The 27,297-nt window shown below is 34.2% G+C and overlaps 1 long non-coding RNA gene across 1 annotated transcript; it reads right to left on the reverse strand.

The window, feature by feature from the left end:
• Window positions 1–17,385: 17,385 nt before the first annotated feature.
• Window positions 17,386–24,350, reverse strand: LOC128202624 (uncharacterized). Its single transcript, XR_008253890.1, has 3 exons — window positions 24,063–24,350; window positions 21,867–22,336; window positions 17,386–18,762 (listed from the first exon to the last, which is right to left on the reverse strand). It is a non-coding gene; the product is annotated as an uncharacterized LOC128202624 (long non-coding RNA).
• Window positions 24,351–27,297: the final 2,947 nt, after the last annotated feature.

The following is a 27,297-nucleotide window of genomic DNA, read 5'->3' on the forward strand; positions in this document are numbered from 1 at the left end:
AATTTATTAGAATAAATGCTTCGAACACACGCGATCTAAGTACCTTTTGTGTTTATTATACCTTACCTACCTAGGTATAAAAAGAGTACTTACGTAGATTTTCTTTTATTAACTGTTTTATACGAAGATCTTGATCTCTCAAATTAGCATCCATTTTACTTCCAGTGATTATCAACTAAATTAATAATCCACAAAGTATTAAATAACGTTTTTATGAAATATTTAGCACAAAAACAATACCCTTTAAATATCGATCGTCAGTAACTGTGGCTGACTTACCTATATTCTAGCAAGCAGGACTGCCAGATGTGAAGGGGAAATCCCCAATAAATTTTTGCATGTGACTGATGATGTGAGCATGTTCGTTTCATAATAAAAATGTTGCCAGGTAACCAAAAAGTCGTATGTTTTTGTGCGAATTACGATCATAATCTTTACGATCGTACATTAAAAAATAGACAAATAATAGTATGAGTACGATTTAAATCGTATATCTGTCAACCCTGCTAGCAAGACAGCGACAAAATCACGTTGCATAACAATGTAGCCCAAGCTTATATCTTATGAAATATACGGAAGAGATACGGACTTAGAAAAAACAGAAATGTTGTTCTTTGTGGAAGTCATTGATGAAATTCTATGTATTTTAGCCCGCAAACTTTCTTCAAACAAAAACAGCGCCATCTAGTATCGAGTTCTGTAATTATCTCTTTGTTTATGGATTTGAAGTAAGACCGCCACGCATGCAATACATTATGACTGGGGATTCCCCTATTCGTCGACGCTGAATATGAGGCGACGACAATCACTGTCAAACGTGTTCACTATTACTCTGACTCTGGTAACGTGACTTCCTGGTAACGTGTTAGGTAGGAAAAGCAGTAAAAAAGTGCATATTAAGGGAGCAGATTTGAAATAATATTTATACTTAACAAGAAATAATTAAAGATAAGTAGATTTTTGAATGATACAATTATATCATGATCACTTAACAATTTTAACTTAAAATTAGATGTATTATTACAAGCTTTTATTTAGCTTGCGTTATGTAAATAAAAGTATGTAGGTATGTTCGTATGTTGATGCAATTATCCTCAATCCTCAACCGACTGGGATAAAATTTTCCATACACGTTTATTTTGGATGATAGTGCATAGTTAGCTGAGAGTCGTCATTGGATAATAATGGTGGATAGCCTAAGATGTGTACTAGATATTTATTTTTAACATAATATGCGTAAGTACCTAATCGAATTAAAGAAGTTGCTGAGAAAAATACAGAACAATACGATAATAAACTAGCGTCTGCGTTTAATCCTCCGAGGAGATGTAATTTTACAAAGGTTTTTTGTATTTATTTTATTATTTTTTTAATAAATTTATTGTAAATAACAAGAAATAATCATTGTAAAAAAATAGGCACTCTATTGTTGAATTTTCGTCAGACCAACTAATCATCGTTCATTTTTTTAGGTTCAATGGGGAGACCTAAAGATTTACGCATATGGGAGCACTACCGTACTTTACCAAACAAGTCTGTTTCTTGCAAGCTTTGTAATAAGGTCTACAAATTCAGTAATGCTGCCAAAATGCTTCAACATCTTATCACTTGTCCAAAATCTCCAGAAACATTAAAAGACTCTATGAAACTTATAAAAGATAGCTCGTCCAAAACCAAAATGTCTGGACTGTCAGAGATAGAGACAAATGATTCTTTTATAAGCCCCTCGTCGTCTGCTAACACTACAATAAATGCTGAGTTTCAAGACACCGATGATCATATAAAAACAGAATTAGCGAGAGCTATATTTGTAACAGGGACGCCATTATCGATGGTGCAACATCCTTTATGGATACAATTTTTCGAAAAATTGCAACCAAAATTTAAAATACCTTCACGTAAAGCTTTAGCGACAAAATACTTAGATAAAATATATAGAGAAATGCGTTTTGAGTTAAATGAGGAACTAAATGCTTGTAGTTACTTACACCTTCAGTGCGATGGCTGGTCTAATTTAAGAAATGAAGGAATAATAAACTTTCTTATATCAAAACCTCAACCTCCATACGTTAAAAGTTTGAATACAGAAAGTAATCCTCACACTAGTGAATACCTTAGCCAAGAAGTTGAAAAAGTAATGAAAGTGTATGGAGCAAATAGGTTTCTTGTACTTATTGGCGATAACGCTAGAAATATACAAAAGGCATTCGAATTAACAAAACTCAAATATCCACATGTTGTTCCTCTCGGTTGCTGTGCACATATCCTTAACTTGTTGTGCCAAGATATTGTAAAGATACAAGAAGTAACTGTGTTTATTATGCAAGCCATAAATATAATAAAAACTGTTAAAAGGAGTCAACGATTAAGTTCCTTGTTGATAAAATCAAGGCAGGGTGAAGATTCTACACAAACACTAAAATTGCCTTGTGCTACAAGATGGGGAAGTCATGTTACTTCGTTAAAAAGTTTGAAAGCAAATAAGATAGCTTTGCAAATATTAACAGTTAGAGAAGATGTGGTAATTTCAAGAGATATTAAAGATTTAATTCTAAGTGATGATTTCTGGACGAAGACAGGGGAATGTATAAGTATTTTGGAACCAGTCACTGAAAGCATATTTTACTTAGAGAGCGACCAGAATCGTTTGCATCGCACATACATTACATTTAGAGATGTACAAGCTAAGATACGTTTTGCATTAAATGAGATTTCGACATTGAGCGAAGAAAGCAAACAGCAGATTCTAACATCAGTATCTTCAAGATGCAATATGGCAATGAGGCCAATACATTTTGCAGCATATATTCTAGACCCCAGGACTCTAGGAGTCGAACTAACTCAAGAGGAAGAACTTAAGGGTATGGAGTTTATCTACAATTTAAGCCAACACTTAAGTTTGTCAAATGTAATGGCAGATTTGGCGTGTTATAAAGCTAAAGAAAACTTTTGGGCCAGAGGATTTGTATGGAGCTCATTAGATAGCATTGAGCCCCTAATATGGTGGAAAGGTATTTGTGGTTCCACTGAGTTAAGCAAAGTAGCGATTCGTATTCTATCAGCTCCCTGTACTTCGGCAGCCACTGAGCGTTCCTTTAGTATCCAAGGCTACATACATAATAACAAAAGAAATCGACTTACAACTGAAAGAACTGAAAAAATTTCATTCATTTGTTATAACTGGAATCTTAAACATAAAGCTGAATGCGAGGACATTCAGTTTAATGAAGAAAATACCTTAGAAGCTTTCATTGAGCAAGTAAATGAACATAACAGTTTAGACGAAATAGAGCCTATCGAACCTATACAATTCATCGCTTGTAATAACTCTGAATCTGACAGTGATTGACTGTAGTTTTACATTTTACTTTCATCTCTTTCTTAATAAACTCAAAATCAAATTAAAAGTTTTTTATTCTGTAGGCTGCATAATAATATTGTCTATGTCCAGTATAGTGGACGTCTTGCGGCTGAGATGACGATGATGAAGTACAAAATCATAAACACCCAAAAATTTGGGTGTTTATGGGGTTTAAACCCAATAAACCCAAAACACCCGGTTTTTACCCACCAGACTTTAAACCCACCCAGGTGGATTGCCCATCTCTACCCGCCAGTGTATACCGATAGCGCAGGCGGGGTTACCGTTCCATTACTAATAACGAAAAGGGATTGTTAATAACGCAAACTACCTGTTGCATTGCTAGCAATGTACTTAGTCAGGTCGACCTCCCCGTAGTCCCCCCTGAAAACCACGTGCTGAATTCCAGGTGTATTCATCACGATGGGCTAACTGACCTGCATTTTCATCCTCATCTATCATCCCTCACTGATGCCCCGCCAGTGTATACCGATAGCGCAGGCGGGGTTACCATTCCATTATCATCCATAAAACCAATAGCGCATACGGGGTAACTATTCCATTATAATTCATAAAAAATATATATATATAATGTTTATTTTTTTTTTAATTATATAAATTGTAAATAGAATAAAACCTCGCTTAGTGATCTGATTTAATTCATTCAGGGGAAAAGGATTGTTAAAGTGTTTGGTTACTAAACAAAATGAGACAAGAAATATTATATGGCGTTGTAATCGAGACTTGTAGTTTTTTTTTTTTTTTAATTATTTTGTAATTAAAAATCATCACATCATATCAGCCTTTAACTGTCCACTACTGAACCTAATACCCCCAAAGAGGTAGCTTATCTTCCTCTTTGGGGATATTTGACAATAGTCGCCACGCTTGGCAGGCGGATTGGCAACCGCAGTCAGCACTTTAGAGATGAAAGAAGAGGGACATTGCTGCTATTATCCGTTTAAATTAAAGATAATTTGACAATAATATTCTAAATAATAAAACAAAACAAACGAATGACTTATACCTATATGTATATGACTATAAGTGATTTAAGTCGTTTTATTTATAATTAATTTTACATGTGATAATATTATGTGACATACATAATTTTATCACGTCTGTCTGCTAATGGGGTGAGCAGACTTAACATGGTTTTTTTTATAACATATAAAAATGGCGTACGATTGAGTATCTTATGTTTATTCCCATAAAAATATTTCACTGAAACGTACAGCTAACTCAACTTAGAAAGTAAAAACTCTGGAAGTGAAATGAAATTAGAAACTTACATCAGAATAAAATTTATTAAGTACCTTTAATACTAATTGATCAAACGTTGTGTTGCTCGCTATCACCATCTATTGGGTCCATTTTTAGCAGGAAAAAACTACCCATCTCTCTCTCAAATTGTATCAAACACTACACTTTTATACAATTTCATTTCAATCACTTGAGCGGAGATAATGTGTAATAAACAACTCAACACGGGATTTTTACATATTAAGATATAGAAATTGGTAAAAGGGTGGAGTAGTACCAATTTACATAAAGTATCCTTTTAATAAGTACCTACATCAGTGCCGTATAAGTACATAAGTGTGCAGTTTTATCCGCTCTGACACAAATACGGCGTGTACAAGTTACTCCCAAACATGGCGTGTAACGAGATGATGTCTACTCTGTATAAGGGAAACAAGAACAGCTGCACGTGGCTCTCCATGGTTGTGGCGCGGTGTTTTTGTCTCCATCTGATTGACGTTGTAAACATGTGAAGAATATATTTTTTTTTTATGATAAGAGGCAAACGAGCGAGTGTAATTATAAAATTATAATTATAATAAAGTGCTTTAAAACACACCAATCGTCCGCTCCTCAAACTACTAAGCGTTCTGCCTAGATACCCTGTGATACGAAGAAGCAGGCAACCACCATCTAGAGGCACCACCCAAAATAAACAGATCCGAGGCAATTTAAACAATTCCGTTTCCTAAATTGGCCTGACCAGGAATTATTATATTAGAACTAGATTTATTTATTTATTTAACTCTTTATTGCACCAAAACATAAAAATAAACAATGACATATAAACAATTCAACTAAAATACAGTAGCATGGAGTACAGATCAAAATATACATACGAAAAGTAGATTTTATTTTTCTTCTTACTAAACTTCTTGCATAATTTTTTTAGAAATCCTTCTACTTGGCTAGTTTAGCATCTTTCTGATTATCTTTTATTTATACCGGGTTGCTACAGCATGTTTCATACTTTATCTAATCTAGATAATTATCTTTCAGCTAGCCAGCTTAATGTCGTGTCACTTATTACGATCCTGTGCTAGCTTCGTCCACTGCTTTCTCGCAATCCGCACTATGTTATCTGACCATAAGAATCATCACTAACATCATTATATCAGCCTTTAACTGTCCACTGCTGAACATAAGCCTACCCCTTAGGGGGTTTTGCCAGTGGTTGCCATTCTTGACAAGCAGCTTGGCAACCGCAGTTAGGCTTATGAGATGTTTTAAGAAGGACGCTGCTGCCCATCTCTCGCAATTGCTTAGTCGACTCTTACGACACCCACGGGAAACGAAAGGGTAGCCCATTCTAGGCCGAGTTAATTGTCCACACAGGCCTTCCCCATGGAGGGCCTTGTCAGTAGTTGCCACGATTATTAGGCGACTTGGCACACAATATTCACCACACACCACAATAGGCACCACAAATAGTGTGTTTTAACAGAGACGCTGCTGCCTATCCCTTGACCATTAAGTACCCTTAGTTGCCCCTTACGACACCAACAGAAAAGGAAGAGATGGACCATTCTATACTGGGACTACATGACGGTTAAATGTTCTAATATTCGAGTAATTATTGAAGATTTTCAAATTTTCATGGCAACCATAAGAATAAATGGTTCTTATTCTTATGACGCGACCATAGTTTTCTTGTTTGTAGGAATTAAGTAAAATGTCTATAGATATTTCAAAAAGAGATCTCATAACGCTTTCAGACTTGAGTTAGGTAATATATGCACTATACGATTAAAATTTAAAACTCATTACATCCAAAATACAGACATTGTCCGTTTGGTATGTAACTTTAATTAGGCATTTCGGAAAGTATGCTCTCTGGTGCACCCAAGTCAGACGCGCGACTAATAATAAAGTCTACAGCACGGCATCTCGCTTGGGAGAGAGTCAGTTAATTATTAAATTAACATTAAACCGTTAACGTCTGCGGAATTATATCGCATTTTGGCTGAGATGATGTTCAGAAATCGGCGAGTTTTGCCTTGGAGCGCATCGGTGCGTGAACGCACGCGCTTTTCTGCTCTGCTGCGTGTCGTGTGGAATTCGCCTTATATGGTACGATGTTTGATACACAAGCCGCACCTAGAACCTATTTAGTTATAGAAAAAGGGCGTGGGAACCGCTGAATGTATATATTTTAGGGCATCGATACCATCGATGCGTAACAAATCGCTCTAGCTGTTCACCTCTGTAATAAATAGCTTTTAGAAGCAAATAGGTCAGAGCTGTCGATAAAAGTTATTAGCGATAAAAAAATGTGGCATCTATCGGTATAAATTAAAACCAAGAACATATCACATCATCAGAAACCAAAAAGCAGCATTGAAAATACAGTACATGTCCATAATCTACAAATCTAGGTTACTATAGTTTTGAAAACGATTGCGGTCTGGTTTGCAACTCTGTAAAAAAATTATAAGAGAAATTATGAAAAATTGTAGACGTACATGGATAACAAATAAGGACAGAAGGATGACTATGAAAACAAGAGCGATGATCTTAAGGATGACAAATAATGAATGAATGACGATGACGATGATATGAATTGCACAAACTTCTAACGACAATACGTATCTGTTCTTGTACTAATAGCTTACTCTGTCAGTAGATCAAGTATTTCGTGCACAAATCGCGTGATTGATTGGTCCGTACCACTGACCCACTTGGTTCTTAGACATTTCATTTATTCGTAACTATTGTTTCTTCATCATGACATAAAGAACAGTCTATCATAACCGTATTGTGATTTGGTAAAGTACAAAATGAATTTTTGAATAGACTTTTGAGATGGTTTTAGTTTAATTACTCGACCCTTAGGTACGATATTTCCAAGCTCAACAACCGTTTTATTTTTGGTAAAATCCTTGAAGATTCACTTAAATAGAGAAGAAATAAATCTCGTAATATAAACAAACGCGTAACAAATTTCTAATTATTAAAAAAAAGTCATCGCCGTCCATTTTCTGGTTTCCAATGCTTCACTCATTTGTAATAGCTGTGTCAAAATTATAATTTCAAAACGTGACGCTCAAATATTCGATAAGCGGGGTTAATAAACTTCCGCAAAATATGGAGATGATCTGGTGATCATTGCTTTCGCATCGGGCCGTTTGGAGCTGGCGAGTGAGTACTTTATACTTTCTCTATGTGTTCACACTGTTCGCTTTCACGTATAAAGACGAGCGGCTTCATTAATGAGCTACTGGATTGTTCACAAACACGGATAATCGGATTTAACGGTCTATTGTTATTAGTTGGGAAAATGGTAACGGCGCGAGCGCTGGCAGGGTCGACGCTGTAATAGGCACCTTTGAATGGCACATTACAACACATTTTAGGTACTCACATTTGCATCAAATTTCCATGCTACGCACACATTAATAAAGCATTTAAAATATAAAAATGAAATTTTAAAAGCCATACTTAGAGTATTTTGATATAAACAGTATTCAGGTTAGCTGGTAGAGAATGTCTACGGCATTTAGCTCGACATTTCTACAAATTTTATTGTGCAATAAAGAATACATAAATAAATAAATACTTTTTAAGCAACTTCATAATGGCGTAGGTTTGCGTCAGTCATAAATTGTACACATAAACACACCTACCTACACATTGAAGGGAGAAGGGATTGTTAGTAATACAGACTGCTAGTCCCATTGTTAGCTATATACCCTGTTAGGTCGATCTTCACGTGGTCTCTCCTGGAAACCAACGTGTTGAACTCCAGGTGTATTCATCACGAATGGCTAACTGACCTGTCTTTTCATCTTCACCTATCATCTCTCACTAGTGTCCCGGCAGCGTATACCGTTAGCCCAGGCGAGTTTTCCATTCTCATCATCCACTAAAAAACCTTCACATATAATATTATGTACTTTGTAATGTAATCAGTTCAAAATTGAACTGATTTTGACTTTTTTTTGCTGTAAAAATTGTAAATATATATTTTGAGATAGGTACAGATAGTACATAATATAGTAATAAGGAAATTAAAGAGGTTTAAAAATTGTTGTTTTTTTTTATAACACAAGAGGCAGACTATCGCTGCTGTATAACTATAACAAAATAATTATTATTTGATTACTGATGTATTAAAACAATTTTTTATAATCCCTAGACACACCCTCTTCCTCAATCCCTCCCACTTACCAAACTCACGTCACTTGTGGTTCAATGAACTAGCTGACCGGGACAGAGGTTATTCTGTCCTAAATAATCTTTAGTAGGTATTATGTTTGAACACTCCCGTGTTCTTCACATTTATTAAGTTAGCTATAACTTCATATATATCAAGAATACGGGAGTAATAACCGTAATCTGTTACCACTTTCCAACAAGAGGGCCATCAATTTGCCATTCTAAATTGCATAAGAAGAGAAGATTTTGTTCCACAAAAAAAACAGACTTCTATTGTAGCAAAACCAGTTATTTTAATTTAAAAACTGAACTACTAAATCGATTAGTCCAGTAAAATTTTGATAAATATATTTACTGTACTAATCTGTAGATATATCCTTCCTTTTATCACAACAAACATATAAAAAAAAATTCTAATTGAAAACTTCCTTCTCTATGAAGCTTTTCAAAAATATTTATGGCCAGTGTCACTCGGAAGAAATTATTTAAGGATTCTAACAATAATCTATACATCTAAAACTGTCCAGGTATTCAGAAGTTATGGTAGAATACAGAAATTCGTAATTATATTACATGAACCTTGTAAATATTACACTTTTTTTTCTATCGAATTGAGAACAACCTCCGTTCTGAAGACGCCTTAAAAAAAAAAGGAAAAAGGAAATTTCTTTTTATAGTTAATTTATATAGTAATAGATGAGCGGTTCGGCCCGGCTTCGCACGGCTAGATAGAATTTTCAAAAAATTATATATAGCCTATATTACTCGTTGATAATCTAGCTTTCTATATGTGAAATAGTTTGAAAAATAGACTTATTTTTTTAGATCATAGATTACAAACATACATTTTTCTTTTAAGATAAATTTCCATATTAGTATAGATAGACGATGCAAAAAATACATGGTGATAAGGTACAGTATACACAATACTTGTAAAATTCTTCGATAAAAATAATTTACAAGAATTCTACCTTGTATTGTGCATGTTATTTTAATAAAGATATACCTACACACAGTATGCGTAGACCGCGAGTCATTTCTCACCATTTTTTCAAAGAAATATATTAAAAAATATAACTTTCCGCGTATGAATGTGCGTGATAATAATTATTAGAATTGTATTTGCAACAGGAACTGGTCATTCTAATTATGTCCAATATTCGTAATCATAAATAATTCCTGTAAATACTTCAACAGTGGTGCCAACACCACTGTGATACATCATATTAGTATTTAGTAACTTTTATCCGCAACTTCGTATGCATAACGATAGTTTTGACGCAGTCTGGCGAAAAAAGACAGCTTCGTTTTTACGTCGAATACGCGGGAGTAGCAACAGTATCCTGAACATGTTTGTTAATAAATTGGATAGTCCTCTCGTGAAAATGCTCTCCGAGAGGACTAGATCATTATTAGTAATTAAGTATTAACATAGTTTTTAAGTACACTTACTAACAAGAATGGATCCCAGTTGTCTGGAAATAAATAAATAAATAAATAACATTTTGTAAGCAGGCAACCAGAGGTCTACCTACGTCTACCATAAAATGTTTTCTGAAATTTCGGCATACATCGTACGAGACTCAAATTTAATGTTAATATATACCGTTTAAAAATATTAAAGTATAATTCCTTTGGATTTGTATGGTAGATTCTATGACGAACAAAATGTTAAGCTCCAATTACTGGGCCGATTTCGATATGAACGGAAACACGAAATTAAGTCCGAAAATTCGGACTTTCAATTCATTGTAGACCCTCTAGATGGAAAATTAAGACAAATTAAACCAAATAAAAAAAAACCTTAAGGAAAACAACTGTGAAACCGCGTGCAATTTGGTGCAGTAGGTTTTGTGTGATGCCGGGATACATTTACAGATTTTCTAAAAATTATATTGGCTTATTGTAATATACTCTTATTAAGATTTCTCGTGTAATTTTTTTTCTGTAATATGTTAATATGTGCACATGTCGTTTAGTAATAATATTAGATATGAAAGTTACCTATAATTAAATATAAGACTTACCTATAATTTTATTAGGTCACTATAATCAAGATGGATACACAATTTTCATTGTAATAGTAAACATAAAAGCGGTCCAACGCCTTTGGCACGTCCCGAACGATTACATGACAATTCTGGACACACTGTACATACAGATACGTATAGATGTATCCGTTAAACTTTGAATATTGAAAAGACTTCTTTAAACCATTATATTAACCAAAAACTCGATGCTCTACAAAATATTCGATACACATAAGGTTGAACGACCTCAAGCAAAGCTCTACCTGATGGCGAGTGGTAATTGTACCATTACTGACGGTGAAATATTCCTTTTACATTGTGGGAGTAAAATCAAAAGTTCTTATTGTCTAATCTTAGATTACAGAATAAATTTCTGTATTTGAGCGTCGTGGACGGAATTCGTGCGATCTGTCGTCTAACAAGCTAACGGCCCACCTGATGGAAAGTGGTAACCATCGCCTATAGACATGAGTAGTACCATGGACATAACAGAATATACTGTTTTGCCCATGATACCCCCCCCCCCATGCGTTGCCATTCCTGAGGACTCAGGTGTTATTCCTCTATACCCTGTAAATTCACTGCCATACCCTACCCTTCAAACCGACACACAGCCATGCAAATATAACTGCTTCACGGTAGAAACATGAACGGGATAGAGGTGCCCAAGCAAACGACTTTTGTATAAAACCTCCCTCTGGTAAAAAAAAATATTTGCAATATCTACCTACATATGAGCAATATAGGTAATTAATGCCTATAAAAGGCCGCTCATGGCATATTATTGCATTGCCATTCCTGAGTATGATTCCTTGTACAACTGCAATTTCTAAAACAAAAATTAAACCTAGATGCTTGTCATATCAAAAATTGCACTAGTCTTGGCCTTCAGACCAAAACAGATGCAATGTACGTTTACTGCTTGATTTTTGCTGAATCACGGTAGAAACAGGTATGTTGTAGTCTGTGATGTCTATACAGGCGAGTCACAGAAAAAACTTCTTTAAAAAACTTTGCCAATCCATAGATAATTAGATAGATTTTTTTATTGTTATAATAACATTTTGGGAACAGGCTCAGACCGGACAATTATAAGGTTTTGCAACCTTATTTTAGTAAAGAAGCAAAGATTATTAAGTATATTATACTAGTTTCTTAGATTACAGTAATCAAATTACATTGGTATTACTAAATTGCAATAATTAGGATATGTATCATAAAAATTTATAATAAATTTATCGTAATAACAATCATTATTTCCTTATATCTAATATTGATAACTCATAATTTCAAAGAACTTGAAAAAATGCTTTCATAGATAAATTTCTATTTTAAATTATATTTAGTCTTGTCGTTCTGTACAGAGAAAAATATCGTATCTCGTGTTGCTGAAAATGGGGACTATAGTCACCATTGTTAGAAATTTACCCTGTCAGGGTAACCACCATGTAGTTCCTCTCTAAAATATCGTCATTAAATCCTCGTGAATTCAATCTGATTTGGCTTCATCCACAGCATTTCGTCCTCCACAGGCTTCTTGCCTTTATATACCGTCAGCTAATGTTGACTTAGTATAACGTATTATTACATTAAAATTTATAGACGGATACACCTTCCCATGTACACCCATAAAAACTACGCTTTTTACCATTACTCACTCAGTACATCAGTACAATTGAGTAATGGAGTTTGCGTAAGAACTTAACGCAGATACGTACTTATGCGTTAAACAGAATGGGCGACCTTATAAACATTGGATACCAATTTAAAATCAAACAATACGTAAAAAAACTTCTGATGACCTGGATGATTGATGATTATCATTGACAAATAGGTAACGCCAAATGACAACATCTTTATATTTATCAAATTAGCTCAGCTCGACGTCACTCGGACCGCCGCGCCGCGCCGCGCCGCATCGATCGTATTCAACGGTTATAAATACAAATTGTTTCGTACAGCGTGATGATGATGATGATGTAATCGCTGACGTACGTGATAACGATCTAAACGGTCGCTCGTGACTTCTCAGAAGGTCGTAGCTTCGTTGCTATAAAAAGTTGGATTCCATCTCGTCAATAGAACACATAAAAATTATAAAAAAAAAGCTAAAAAAAATATTAATTAATAAAATTATTACACTGTAAAAGACTTCCTAACAGATAATCTTTTATACATTATAACAGTTTTCTGTTTGGTACTTAAATACAAAAATAAAATTGAGGAATATAGTAATCTCACATTGCCATTTGAAATCTATATAAGTCTATTGAAAATGTAAATATTTTAAAATTGTAACAAGCTTGCATCTACCAAAATTACTAAGTAGGGTTTTTTTTATTTTTAATAAAGCACACATAACAAATTATAACCTTAATAATCCTGTAATAATAATAAATAAATAGATTACATAATGTCTTGTATGGAAATATTATGAATTCCATACTAATATTATAAATACGGTTAACTACGGTTGCCAATCTACCTGCCAAGCGTGGCAATTACACTTAAAAACACTCTCAAGGGGAGTGATTTAAGACTCCCAAGAGAGAATGATGATGATGATGATTATAAATTCGAAAGTAATTCTATCTGTTTGTTCGTTAGTTTTTCACGCCCAAATCACTGCACCAATTTTAATGAATTTTGATGTAGACAAATAAGACATTGGAGAAGGAGATAGGCTACTTTATGACGTAAAAATAAAACTTGAAGAGGGTTAAATTTGTATGGGGAATAAATATTTTCTCAAGTAAGGGATATAAAGACCAATTCTATGCAGACGAAGTCGCGGGCATCAGCTAGTATATTATACATATGAGTATTAAAATTGCTAATCTCCTAAACCACTGGATGTATTTGATTTCTTTCAAGTTAAGAGAGATTGACACTTTTTATTGTTTATCCAAACAATCCAATTAGAATAAATGAACCCCGTAAAGCGCATAGCTGTTCAGATAGTTACATATAATATTAACGTCCTATCACCTTTTAATTCGTGTTTCTACCGTGAAGCAGTTGTGTTTGCATGGCTGTGTTTCGGTTTGAAGGGTGGGATATGGCGTGAATTTACAGGGTACGGAGGAATAACACCTGAGTCCTCAAGAATGGCAACGCATGGGCGAAACAGTATACTCTGTTATGTCCATGGTACTGCTCATGTCTATAGGCGACGGTTACCACTTTCCATCAGGTGGACCGTCAGCTTGTTTGCCATTCTAAGTTGTATAAAAAAAAAAAAAAGTTTATTAAATTCAACTTACTACTAGTGATAATACAATTGTACCAAATTACTAACTTTGTCTGCAAGGGCCGAACACGGAACCACATTATAATGCCATCAACCGCGTTCGTCACGTCAACAATTTTACCTAATCAATATAAAGTTAACATAGAATGTTACGTTGACTTATGTTATTGCTATTTCAAACTTTCTACCATCCAAAGTCCAAACCTGTTCTCACGTGCACATCACCAGTCCGAATATATAATTAAATAATAATCAATTAGAAAGTAATTTTCTAAATATATTAATTATTTATACTTAAATACCTAATACGTAATTTTGCCGTAATTTATGGAATTTGTTTACCAATTACGAAACTGCAACATTATGAATTTTTTTTTTATAAAACTTAGAATGGCAAACAAGCTGACGGCCCACCTGATGGAAAGTGGTAACCGTCGCCTATAGACATATGCAGTACCATGGACATAACAGAGTATACTGTTTCGCCCATGATACCCCCCATGCGTTGCCATTCCTGAGGACTCAGGTGTTATTCCTCTGTACCCAGTAAATTCACGCCATATCCCACCCTTCAAACCGAAACACAGCCATGCAAACACAACTGCTTCACGGTAGAAACACGAATGGGACAGAGGTACCCAAGCAATCGACTTTTGTACAAAGTCTCCCTCTGGAATGAATATAAAAATATAATAATATTAATACTGATACGTGATAAAGTGTTAATTTTATCTTATGTATTTCATAATAACTAAATAAGTAGAAATAAGTTAATACTATACATACAATAATAAACAAACTCCTTTGAAAAACTGTGTAACCATGTTTTACCTAATATTGTAATAACATGTTGTACTGAAATAAATAAAACGGTAAATTGTCGTAAAGAACGCTCCCGTTCCTTATGACAGCATGTGGGAAGGCCTATGTTTTTTTTATGGATGAAAATGGTATGGTAACGGTAACTCCGTCTGCGCTAATGGGATACGCTGGCGGAGCACCAGTGAAGGTGATAGGTGAGAATGAAAACAGGCCAGTTAGCCCATCATGATAAATTCATCAGGAATTAATCATGATAGTTTCCAGGGGGAACCGCGAGGAAGTCGACCTGGTTGGGTATATTGCTAACAATGGGATTCTCAGTCTCCATTACTAACAGTCCCCCTGGGAAGGCCTATGTTCAGTATTGGACAGATAACGGCTGGAATGATGATGATGACATTTTACTGCTATTTTTATTGGTCTTTTGACAAAAAATAAAATAGATATTGAATTGATACTACATTATCAACAAATTCTTGATAAATGTTACGTCAGAAGTATTAATTAAAGAATTTATAACGAACTGATTATATCGCTGTGAAATAGTAAACATTTTCCTTTAGAAATAATTTTATTTATTAGAAATAAAATAAAGAAATTTCCGGAAAAACTGTCGCATTCCGGACATGATTCTAGAAACATGCTTCAGTCCGCCGTCCGTTACAAAACAATAGTTCCGTTGCGCTTCGAATTTAAATCGTAACGGACATACGAATATGTTTACAGTCAAAATTCTTGGAACCACTCGAAATTATATCTACCGCGTATGCCCTTAAGTTTATTATACAATAACATAGAAACTATCTTGATAACCTCTACACACGAACGCGAGGCCAAAGACATCGATGCCATTTACAATTTCGGAAGTCCTCTGTTGTCTGCGTTATCGCTAAAAATAGTTATGGCATGCTACATTACCTTGCATTCGTAAACAGCAATTTTACTTGGTACCTTTTTTATAAGTAAGTACTTTATCGCGATTTTTTTATAAAATTGATATAATTATACATGTTTCCCGTCCTGGTTAGAATTTCTGTGAAACTATTAAAAAAGTAACGTGTACTAAATTTCTGTGAGATGTATAACTTGATTTGATCCATTTTTGTTTACAGTTTTCAATTTATATGCGAAACCTGACTATTTAAGTTGTGTGTAGGTTATTTTTTTATGGTTAAAGGAAATTACCTTAAGTGAATTTCTATATATATAGCTTATATCGATACAGAGTATTATTATTTTATCTATGTCTATTGTCTATACTCCTATTGCCACAAATGTAGGCAAATTCGGCAATGTATTCAAGTCTAAGAACATTTGAATTAATTCTAGTCCTTAAGTCTAATCATCCTGTGAGATAATGTATTATTGCCAATATCTTGGAAACACTTGAAAATGAACGTGAAACTGAAAATGAAACAACTACCTAAATTGATTGCAAATAGAAACAATCTACTATACTCGTATAAATTCCAAGTTTCAGTTTTTACAAAAAAAATTTCGAAATATTTATTACATACTTTATTTTCACTTTTCACTTACTAGTTTAGAACTGAAAACACTTGAATTTACCTTGAGAAACACTTGAATTTATTTAAGGTTTTCTTAAACTATACAAATGTTTTACGAGTTCTCAAGTGAATTAGCGTACACTATATCTTTGTAAATTGGAAACTCGCATGAACATAGTAAACATAGACCACCGAGTATTGTATTATTTTTTCTTATGTTTACATCCGTGGGACAAAACTCAGAGTTGACATCAATAGGGAAACGCATTGTTTCAATAAAGACTTTCAAACAGCGATCCTATTAGAAATAATTTTCCATGTGTGGTGGATATAGGTAACAAAGAACCGGTCTATTCTATACGCTCATTTCGAGTTTAGGATCGAAATTTCATGTCTATCTTTCATATCGAACCTATGCTGTAAACGGAGTGACATTTCATTCATCAAAATCCCTAGTTACCATAAAGAGACCATAAATCTGAACGACCGAAAATAAATCGTTATAAAAGTTTTTCCTTCGTAATTTTAAGATCAACTGTATATTTCGTTCGATCGGAGTTTCGAAAAGACATTCATTGTAGGCCCTTTAAAATACAGTTTTTTTTTTTCATCTCCACCGGTATGCGTCCTGACAAGGCGCGTGGGAGAATTCGTTCTTTTTATCAGGACGGTAAAATTTCGGTTGAGGCAAAGTCAAGGACAAGATGATCAGACGATGAGGTCATTGTATTGCGAATATGTAACACTCCTGCCCATGTATATGTAAAAGGCGCGACCAATAATTTTAGGGGTATACTTTCTTTATTAGCTGTTTTCCTCGGGTTTACCTTACAAGTTAAGCTAGGAAATAACACACCTGTGCACCCGTAATTTGAATCCATTTATCTTTTAAACATGATTGAGTAATAAAAATATGAACATTCAAATATAAACAAGCTTTCACATTTGAAATATTAATAGTATGTTAATAACAGACTCTATTCATGTGATAAAAAAGAATTCGTAATAATTTTTTTTTTAATTTTATTACTAAATTAATTGTTTATTAGAACTTTGGTTCAAAGTTTGGTTAAATTGCCAAGTGTTTAAGCATTAATAAAAATGTTTACTGTTATAAATAATTATGTTCGTTCAAGGCCGGCAGCACACCTGCAATACCGCTGGTGTTGTGGGTAATCATGGGCCGCGGTATTCACTTACCATCAGGTGAGCCGCATGCTCGTTTGCCCCCTGTGTTGTAAAAAAAAATGACGTATATACATATATTTATAACCATATGTATTATAATGTATGCCCGTACGGGCAAACGCAGTAGTAGTAGTGTAGGACAACCCCCCACTAGAGGGGGGAAAGGGGTTGTTAGCAATGGAGTTTGACACCCCCATTGCTAGCAATATACCCTATTAGGTCGACCTCCACGTGGTTTCCCTTGGAAACCATCGTGAACAATTCTTGTTGAATTTGTCACGGTGAGTTAACTAACCTGCTTCATCCTCCCCTATCATCCTTCACTGGTGCCCCGCCGGCGTATATTGATAACGCGGGTGGGGTTACCATTACATTATCACCTACTAAAAAACCCACTAGATGGAGTGACGACCTAAAATGCATTGCAGAAAATCAATGGATGCAGGTGTCTCACGGCAGCTTATGGCGGTCTATGGGGGAGGCCTATGTCCAGCAATGGACGGATAATGGCTGAAATGATGATGATATTTATAACATATTTATTAATGGTCAGACAGTTGACAATTTACTACCTAAATGCAAATTGATAATACAGTTTCAACTACCATGTTATATATTTATTTATTTATAGGATTACCAACATAAGATACAGCTACAATAAAGCTAAATTTTAATACAATAAACTGGCAGATTAGATCTCACTGTTCTTACATTTATAGGCAACCACAGCATGCCTTGTGTTTGACAAACATTAAAATATAATTAAATTATTAAATGAGTAAAAATATTAACAATATGAATAATAATATAATATAAATAATGGAAATTGTATTCAAGTTATTATAAAATATAAATAAATATAATGTAATGGGGTGGTATATCAACACTTTAATTTAGTCATGAATACAGAGTGACTATCGTTGTGAATATCAAGTCAAATCAATATATGCAAAATACTACTTCATATCACGTATATATCAATGACAAATGTATGAAACACGTGATTTATCCAAATAAACAATCATAATATCTGCATTATACCGACCAAAACCACGTCGAACGATGTTCACCTTGACACGAAACGCTCGGTTGTTCCTTCCGCCAGATGCTCCTGTTTTGCCGGAACGTATTCGTTTGTTTCGCCACCTGTTTTAAAAAAAAACTTACACTAAAAGGGCGCGTTTTATTATTTATTGTAACACGACACGATATTGTACTATTTTCTCGTTATAATACTTAGATATAATATAATATGATAGTGAAAGTGTGATTTTCAAATGTCAAAGCGATAGTCTTAGATTATATAGATAGATCCTCGAGCCTCAAAAACGGGTTACCTTTTTTCAACTAATTGTCAAATTAGCTGATTAATTTTTTTTATCGGTGTTCTATACACTTATGCATACAATTAATTTTGAGTTATTATTTAATAAAAAAGTATTTTAACATTAAAAAGATGCAGAATTTATAAGACAAAATAAATACAGAAGTTAAGAAAGAATTTATCCATAACTATTTATCACGTAAAATTGTATAAAAAAGTTGACTCGCTTTTCTTGAAGCATTTGTATAGAGACGCCCTATTTATATAATCTAAGGCAAAATAGTATTAGCTGTTGAAATACAACGCTGTGACGAACGAAGGATTTGACAAAAACACGCCATAAAAATAAAATAAAAATGGATCTGCTGAACGATTCATTTAAATCAGTTTTTAATAGTAGTTAATTGTTAATAATTCTTAGTTTCATAAAGTTCATTGAACGGAAAGAAAAATAATTATGGATTATTTTATAGGTATTTAGAGTTCATATGGTCTAATTATGTACTGTTGTAAATGTCATACTTATTGTATGATTTTCCTTGTTATTTATTAAACATAATATGTATAAATTGGTATTAGTTTATGATCATAAATTTATAATTGTGTTTATAATCCTGTAAACACATAATGTTATTGTTAAGTGACTTCAAAAAGGAGGTTTTCAATTCATTTATATTTTATTTTTACGTTTGTTACCTCATTACTCTGTCAGCTCTAAACCTTACAGATAGGTGCCATAGAAATTTTATCAAAATCGATCGAGGGAAGAGTAATAGGATTTAATAGACCCTTTCCTAGTAATATACTCTGTCAAGTCGGCCTACTTGCTGTTCCCCCTGGAAATTACCGTCAGTTCATTACGATCGTTATGATCGTTATGATTTTGAGAAAAACTACATCAGCATACAGTCTTATGGTCAGATCAGTAATTGATTTATTTATGCTTTCATTAAATTCCATAGACTACAGTGAACGTTTACTATCATACCCTAATTTTAAAAAAATACCTCACATACTTAACGGAGTATGGTTTACTATGAGACGGAAAGTATGCTTTTTTGCCAATTTTGTGGATTTAAAAAAAGTAGAAAAAAGTATTGTAATAGAGTATAGCAGCAACCCATTTGGTTACTTAAGAACCTTCTACTAGCGATCTATTTTGGAATATACCATCTGGATATGGTGTCGTATGGTATCGAGGTTTTAACGTCGTGCCTCCAAAAATGGTTCGCTGCTAGCTCCGCCGCCGCTAGTCCTTTTAAGGTTTCTCAACCTTTTAGGTGGTTAACTACTTACTGACGAAGGCAAGCATGGAATAGGATATATTACAGTATATATGTATATAGATATTTCAATACTTACTTTACAGATAATATCTACTATACTTGGTAAAACATTCATCATTTTCATTATCAAAACAGCAATCGTTATTTCAAAAAGGTTTTAAATTTTCCTGGTTTTTTTTAGGATTTTTATATTTAAAATTGCTAATAGTACGTATCTACATTTTACTTTGTAAAAAATAACAACTTTAATTGTAACAAAATTAATGTCGGTTATTATCTCTAATTCTTATTTTAAAATGCACCGAGCAGCGAGATATTTTGTAGACATATTAGATTTTTTTTGGTGGATGAAAATGGTATGGTAACCCCGCCTGCGCTAACGGGATACGCTGGCGGAGCACCAGTGAAGGGTGATAGATGAGAATGAAAACAGGCCAGTTAGCCCATCATGATGAATTCATCATTAATTAACCATGATAGTTTCCAGGGAGAACCACGAGAAGGTCGACCTGGTTGAGTATATTGCTAGTAATGGGATTTTTAGTCTCCATTACTAACAATCCCTTTCCCCCCGACATATTAGATAGGTAATACAAGATCAAGGCGGAAAAATTGCAAATTCACTTATAAATAAGAATCACTTATAAAAACAAGTTCATAATTGACGAAAATATGACTACAGGAATAAAATTAAGAGCCTCCTTCTACGAGTATTTAAAAAGCAAAATTCACTACGATGAAGTTAAAATTCAAAAAGCAATCGTCATTGACAATGACTTCTCACTTTAAAATAAGTGGTCTTTCTATTTTAATTGTTTGCTTGAATTTTCTCTTGATATTCGATGATCAGATCAATGACAGACAACCTCTGCCTTTTCTCTGTTCCAAAGCAGTTTGATCACAGGGTCAGTGCTCTGTCTTAAATCATTTTCATGATATTCTGTGCACATGTTTTTCTATGATTTCAATTAAAATTTATATAGGGTTATGAACATGGAAAATCTATTTCCTTCTATAAAATACAATAAAGTAAATAATAAATAATTATTATATTAAAATAAAACCAAACCATTTTACCAGAAAGAGACTTTGTACAAAAGTCGATTGCTTGGGTACCTCTGTCCCATTCGTGTTTCAACCGTGAAGCAGCTGTCTTTGCATGGCTGTGTTTCGGTTTGAAGGGTGGGATATGGCGTGAACTTACTGGGTACAGAGGAATAACACCTGAGTCCTCAGGAATGGCAACGCATGGGAAGTATCATGGGCGAAACAGTACACTCTGTTATGTCCATGGTACTGCTCATGTCTATAGGCGACGGTTACCACTTTCCATCAGGTAGGCCGTCAGCGTGTTTGCCATTCTAAGTTGTACAAAAAAATATTCTTTTTTTTTATAATAGGTGTAGAAGAAATATTTATACTTTTTTAAAACTATGTATTAGATAACTAGATTTTACCCGCGACTTCGTCGGTCAATTAGAAGGTAATTGACCTTCTCCATCCCATACAGTATATCCTTATCCATCCCATATACGTGTATATCAATTTTCAAGGTGAGAGAAAAGGTAACAAGCAAACTCACTTTCGCATTTAATTGTATAATATTGGCAAGGATAATATATTAATTTTTTTTTGCTTACCTTACCTACGTTGCATATTAAGTATGCACAATGTGAACAATGAACTTGGCAACTTGCGCACATAGACCGACTGGCTCGCCTCGACCTTGTCGGTTTGCTCCTGGTCGTCGCAGGATCCAGCATATATTACTAGCTGTATTTCGCAACTTCGGCCACATGATTTACGGGTAATATATATTACTTTATGTATTAATCTAAGATATGTATTTATGTTATAAATTTTATTCAAATTCATTCACCCATTTAAACATGATAATAAGTACAAGCAACCATTCTTTGGAATCAACTTCCAGCAGCAGTATTTCCGAACCGATACGACAACATAACCTTCAAGAAAAGAGTATATTCCTTTTTAAAAGGCCGGCAGCACACCTGCAATGCCACTGGTGTTGTGGGTGATCATGGGCATGGGCATGGGCGGCGGTAGTCACTTACCATCAGGTGAGCCGCATGCTCATTTGCCCCCTGTGCTGTAAAAAAAAGCAAACATTTACATTTATAATATTATAATAATAAGAAAATACGAGAACTCGTAATATATTTTTTTTATTGTAACGACACCTATTTTCGATTCTGCATTTTTAGCGGTAAAAATGTTGACTGGTATCTTTTTTCGGTGCTCATTTCTTCACTTGGGCTATTTGCGTTTATTTGCGGTGATAAAGGTACACAATTCAATTAAATTAAATTCAGTACTTAGTCTGTAATCCTGTTATACTAATATATTATACCAACACAATAATACGAACCATCAACGATAACACGACACATTTACATGCGTGGAAACGCATCCGCTTTTTATTAGGTGCGAAATGCTACCGCCTCTGCATTTGAATATGCTCGATAGACTATTGTTAATTTAACACTCTTGTCTTACTTTGTCTAAACAATACGTCAATTATCTTCAGAATGGTAATTGATGGTTAAGAAAGATTCTCTAGTACTGATCACGTGAAAGTAATGATTCCGTCATTAAGATGGAGTGACTGCCTGGAGTAAAAAATGTAGGGAACGCGAAGGATGCAGGTGGCTCTGTACGGTATTTTAGGAAATAATGAGAAAATACGCAGCAGTGAAAGATGGATAGGTTAAAGTGATGATGATGAAATATCATAATCATAACCCAACATCATTAACATGACACTTCAGTCATGAATTTGAAATTAATTCTATGAAACCACTATTGTATTCTTCCACTGGTTTATTAAATTTATTACAAGTCATTCCCGATCAAGAAATAGCAAGTACATATTTTTATTCAACCGGTTTCACTGTATATGTATATGAAGGTTTTATACCTGAAGGAGACTTCGTAGTAACTCGTTTATATGGATATGAAATAATATATATAAAAAATACTTGACTTACTAAGGCCAAACTAAGCAGAACTTGTACTATGTAGACAATAGACAGAAATACTTAAATACTTTAACTACCCAGACTAGGGGAGAAAGGGATTGTTAGTAATGAGAATTTTTCTAGTTCCATTATCAGCAATATACCTTATCAGGTCGACCTCCACTTGGTTTCCCCTGGAAACCATCGTGGTAAATTCTTGTGAAGTTTATCATGATGGGCTACCTGGCCTGCTTTCATTCTTAACTATCATCCCGAACTGGTACCCTGCTAGCGTATACCGATAGCGTAGGCGGGGTTACCATTCCATTATCATCCCACAAAAACAAACACCCAAATCAAAATATGCAGATACAGAGGGAGACTTTGTACAAAAGTCGATTGCTTGGGTACCTCTGTCCTATTCGTGTTTCAACCGTGAAGCAGCTGTGTTTGCATGGCTGTGTTTCGGTTTGAAGGGTGGGATATGGCGTGAATTTACTGGGTACAGAGGAATAACACCTGAGTCCTCAGGAATGGTAACGCATGAGGAGTATCATGGGCAAAACAGTATACTCTGTTATGTCCGTCCATGGTACTGCTCATGTCTATAGGCGACGGTTACCACTTTCCACCAGGTGGACCGTCACCTTGTTTGCCATTCTAAGTAGTATAAAAAAAAAAAAAAAAACCTGCGACCATCGGCTGGCGCTGTATTAAATCATTAAGATCGTCATTTTTCTGGCTAAACAATAAATAAATTACTATTTTTATGGCTTCGATTTGATGAGTTAAAGCATTGAGACAGAAGATATTCATATTACAAGGATTCTATGGATTATCTACAACTAGAGTTGTCACCTTTAGTGTTAAAGTCCTTTATAGGTTACAATAGCCGTTTTACGTTTTACAAACAAAGGCAAGATAATATCAAATCCACGTCCCATTATTTATTTGGTTGACCGTCCTGCATTACTGAAATAAAAGTCTAAATTTAGAAATGTAAAAAAGCATCTGTCAACTCGATACCTGCGATGGGATTAATAATTTAGGATTTCCAAACGCAGGGTTACGTATTAAAAGTTCGTTTGCAAATATAAAATCCAGTGTATAATGGAAATAGAGCCTAAGAAAACTATAAATGTGACTTTAATGTGTATTTATAAATATATACTCGTAAGAAATCGACCTTCCTCGGTTGGAATGGTAGTCGTTTTGTTGGCGGTCGTTCTGTGGTTTCGCGGTATGTTTTATAAGAACAGTCTTATCCAGTGATTCTCAACCTTTTTTTTTGTTGCGCCACATATTTAGCGATTTCAAAATTTGGCGGCACACAAAGAAAAAGATAAAAATTATTTACTTACTACAACACACTGCATAAATAGTTTATGACAAAAAATTTAAATATTTGCAAAATTTGGCGGCACACTTTTAAAATTTGGCGGCACACAAAAGTGCCGCGGCACAGTGGTTGAGAATCACTGGTCTTATCCATAAAAGCGTATTATGTGACAGCAATCTCGATCGAATATCTTCTTTACAGTGGCACAACGTCTTTGATAATGGGTTTTTAATTTGTATGAAATAGATAAGCTAAGTTAAGCATATGACCTCGGTACAAACATAAAAAAATACTTTTGAAATGGAGGAGCATGGGTTTTTTCGTAGAACACAATTTTAAATTATTACTATTGCATTTGAGCTGCGAGCTATGAACACAAAAATTAAGTCACTAAATATATATATTTGGAAAATCAGTTTATATAAAATGTAATAAAATTTTATTGTATATACAATACCTTTTTTTTTTTCAAGTAATCATACCTACGTACGTTAAATATATTAATATATTCACATTTAATTAACTATCCGTTTAAAATTCATATTTTTAATCATATGATTTAGAAATCTAAATCGCCTATTTTTGGAAACACTGTTTAATTAAAATATGTCCATTAACGTTTAATCACTAAATGGATTATGGAAATTACAGTAAATACACGTACTTATTGATAAAGAAAATTCCTGTCATAACTGTAGCATATTTATCAAGTTACTTTTATATCAGTTACGTTACTTATCGATATGATACGGCATCATAAGGCAATGTTTAGGTAAAAAAAATATTTAGGTCTCTCCTATTGTAACTACCTATGCAAAGTTGGTCAAGGTGTTCCTATCAAGAGGACATTTATTTATTTATACATTATTGTATACAAAACACATTGTTTTAAATTATATTAAAAAATAAAGATGTACAACAGGCGTGCATAACTCTGTAAGAGTTCCCTTCCAGCAAACCCTGAGCGGAAAGGAGCATTTATTACCATTTAATGATAGTTTTTATTAAACTAAATAAATTTTCTAAATGTTGGTGTCGTAAAGGAACTTAATGGTCTAGGAATGGGCAACAGCGTCCCTTTCAGAACATTACCAAAGCCTAACTGCGCCTGTAAATCCGTCTGAAAAGCGTGGCAATTACTGGCAAAAACCTCCTTTTCGGGGAGACCTTATGTTTAGTAGTGGACAATTAATGACTGATATAATGATGATGATGATGATGATGAGTGTAACGATTTCGTATTTTGGACGTTCCTAATAAAAATATATACCTAAGTACTAACGCGTTTATTTATAATATAGCTATCCACATATTTATTTCTGTTGTATGAGGAAAACGGTTCATAGTATAAACAAATACATATATGTATAAATAAGTATTTTTTTATGGTGATTTAATGGAATGGTAACCTCGCCCGCGCTATCGGTATACACTGGTGGGACACCAGTGAGAGATGATAGATGAGGATGAAGCAGGTCAGTTAGCCCATCGTGACGAATTCTACAAGAATTGTACACGAATTGGAGGTCGACCTGAATTGTATTGAAGGTGTATTGCTAGCAACGGGTTCATTAGACTTCACTACTAACAAACCCTTTTCCCTTATAAATAAGTATTGCATGTAAGTATATACCAGGTGTACGTGGTAGGGTCTTTCTGGTGTGGGAGCTCCCACATCAATTTCAATGAATTTCGATTTCAATGAAAAACTCTTCTTTTCATAATCATCCGACTTCAAAGAGTATTAATTTCTCAATTTGGCTGTATTTTTTTTAATGTTTGTTACCCCATAATTCTGGCAGTTGTAAACCGATTTGGAAAAGTCTTTTTACATATCGTCATAGTCGTAGAATACTGACGGATCTTTATTTGTAATCTTTGTCAGATCCGTCAGTATTCTACGACTATAACGATATATATAGGATATACCTACTTGCCGATTGGCCCCATAGAAATTTTTATAAAATCGGTTTAGTAGTTTAGTTTTTAAATCAAAGTAGCAAGTTTTGTCTCATTGAAATCGATTATTTTTTTTTCTTGTGAAACAATCTTAATTACTGTTTGAAATTTATTTTGCGTACCACGTCTGTACAACATTATAAGCCGCCATCTAGAAATAGACAGAGCATGTGACAGAGCACACAGGCGATATAATGGTGGTTCAGTATGACTAAACCATGTAACTTTATCCTTATAGTTTGTATTTAAAAAACATATTTTCATTTACAATATAATATGGGGAATTTTCAAGAATGTGCCTACAAACATTTGAAAGGTCGGCAACGCACAAGTGACTTCTTTCGTGTTGCAGGTGTTCATAGGCGACGGTAGCCGCTTTCCATCAGATGGACAGTCTGCTTGTTTGCCTCCCTAACAATAAAAAAATCTATTAATATAACATTAGCAAATAACTTTGTAAAGATGTTCGGATTTTTTTTTATACAACTTAGAATGGCAAACTAGCTGACGGCCCACCTAATGGAAAGTGGTAACCGTCGCCTATAGACATGAGCAGTACCATGGGCATAACAGAGTATACCGTTTCGCCCATGATATCCCCCATGCGTTGCCATTCCTGAGGACTCAGGTGTTATTCCTCTATACCCTGTAAATTCACACCATATCCCACCCATCAAACCGAAACACAGCCATGCAAACACAACGGTAGAAACACGAATGGGATGTTATTTACCAAATTTATTTTATTTTATCTTTAGACCATATACTAAATTAATGCAAAGATATTTTTAATCC

This window comes from Galleria mellonella, unplaced genomic scaffold, assembly GCF_026898425.1.
Source record: "Galleria mellonella isolate WM207_F2 unplaced genomic scaffold, CSIRO_AGI_GalMel_v1 utg139, whole genome shotgun sequence".
NCBI lineage: Eukaryota > Metazoa > Arthropoda > Insecta > Lepidoptera > Pyralidae > Galleria > Galleria mellonella.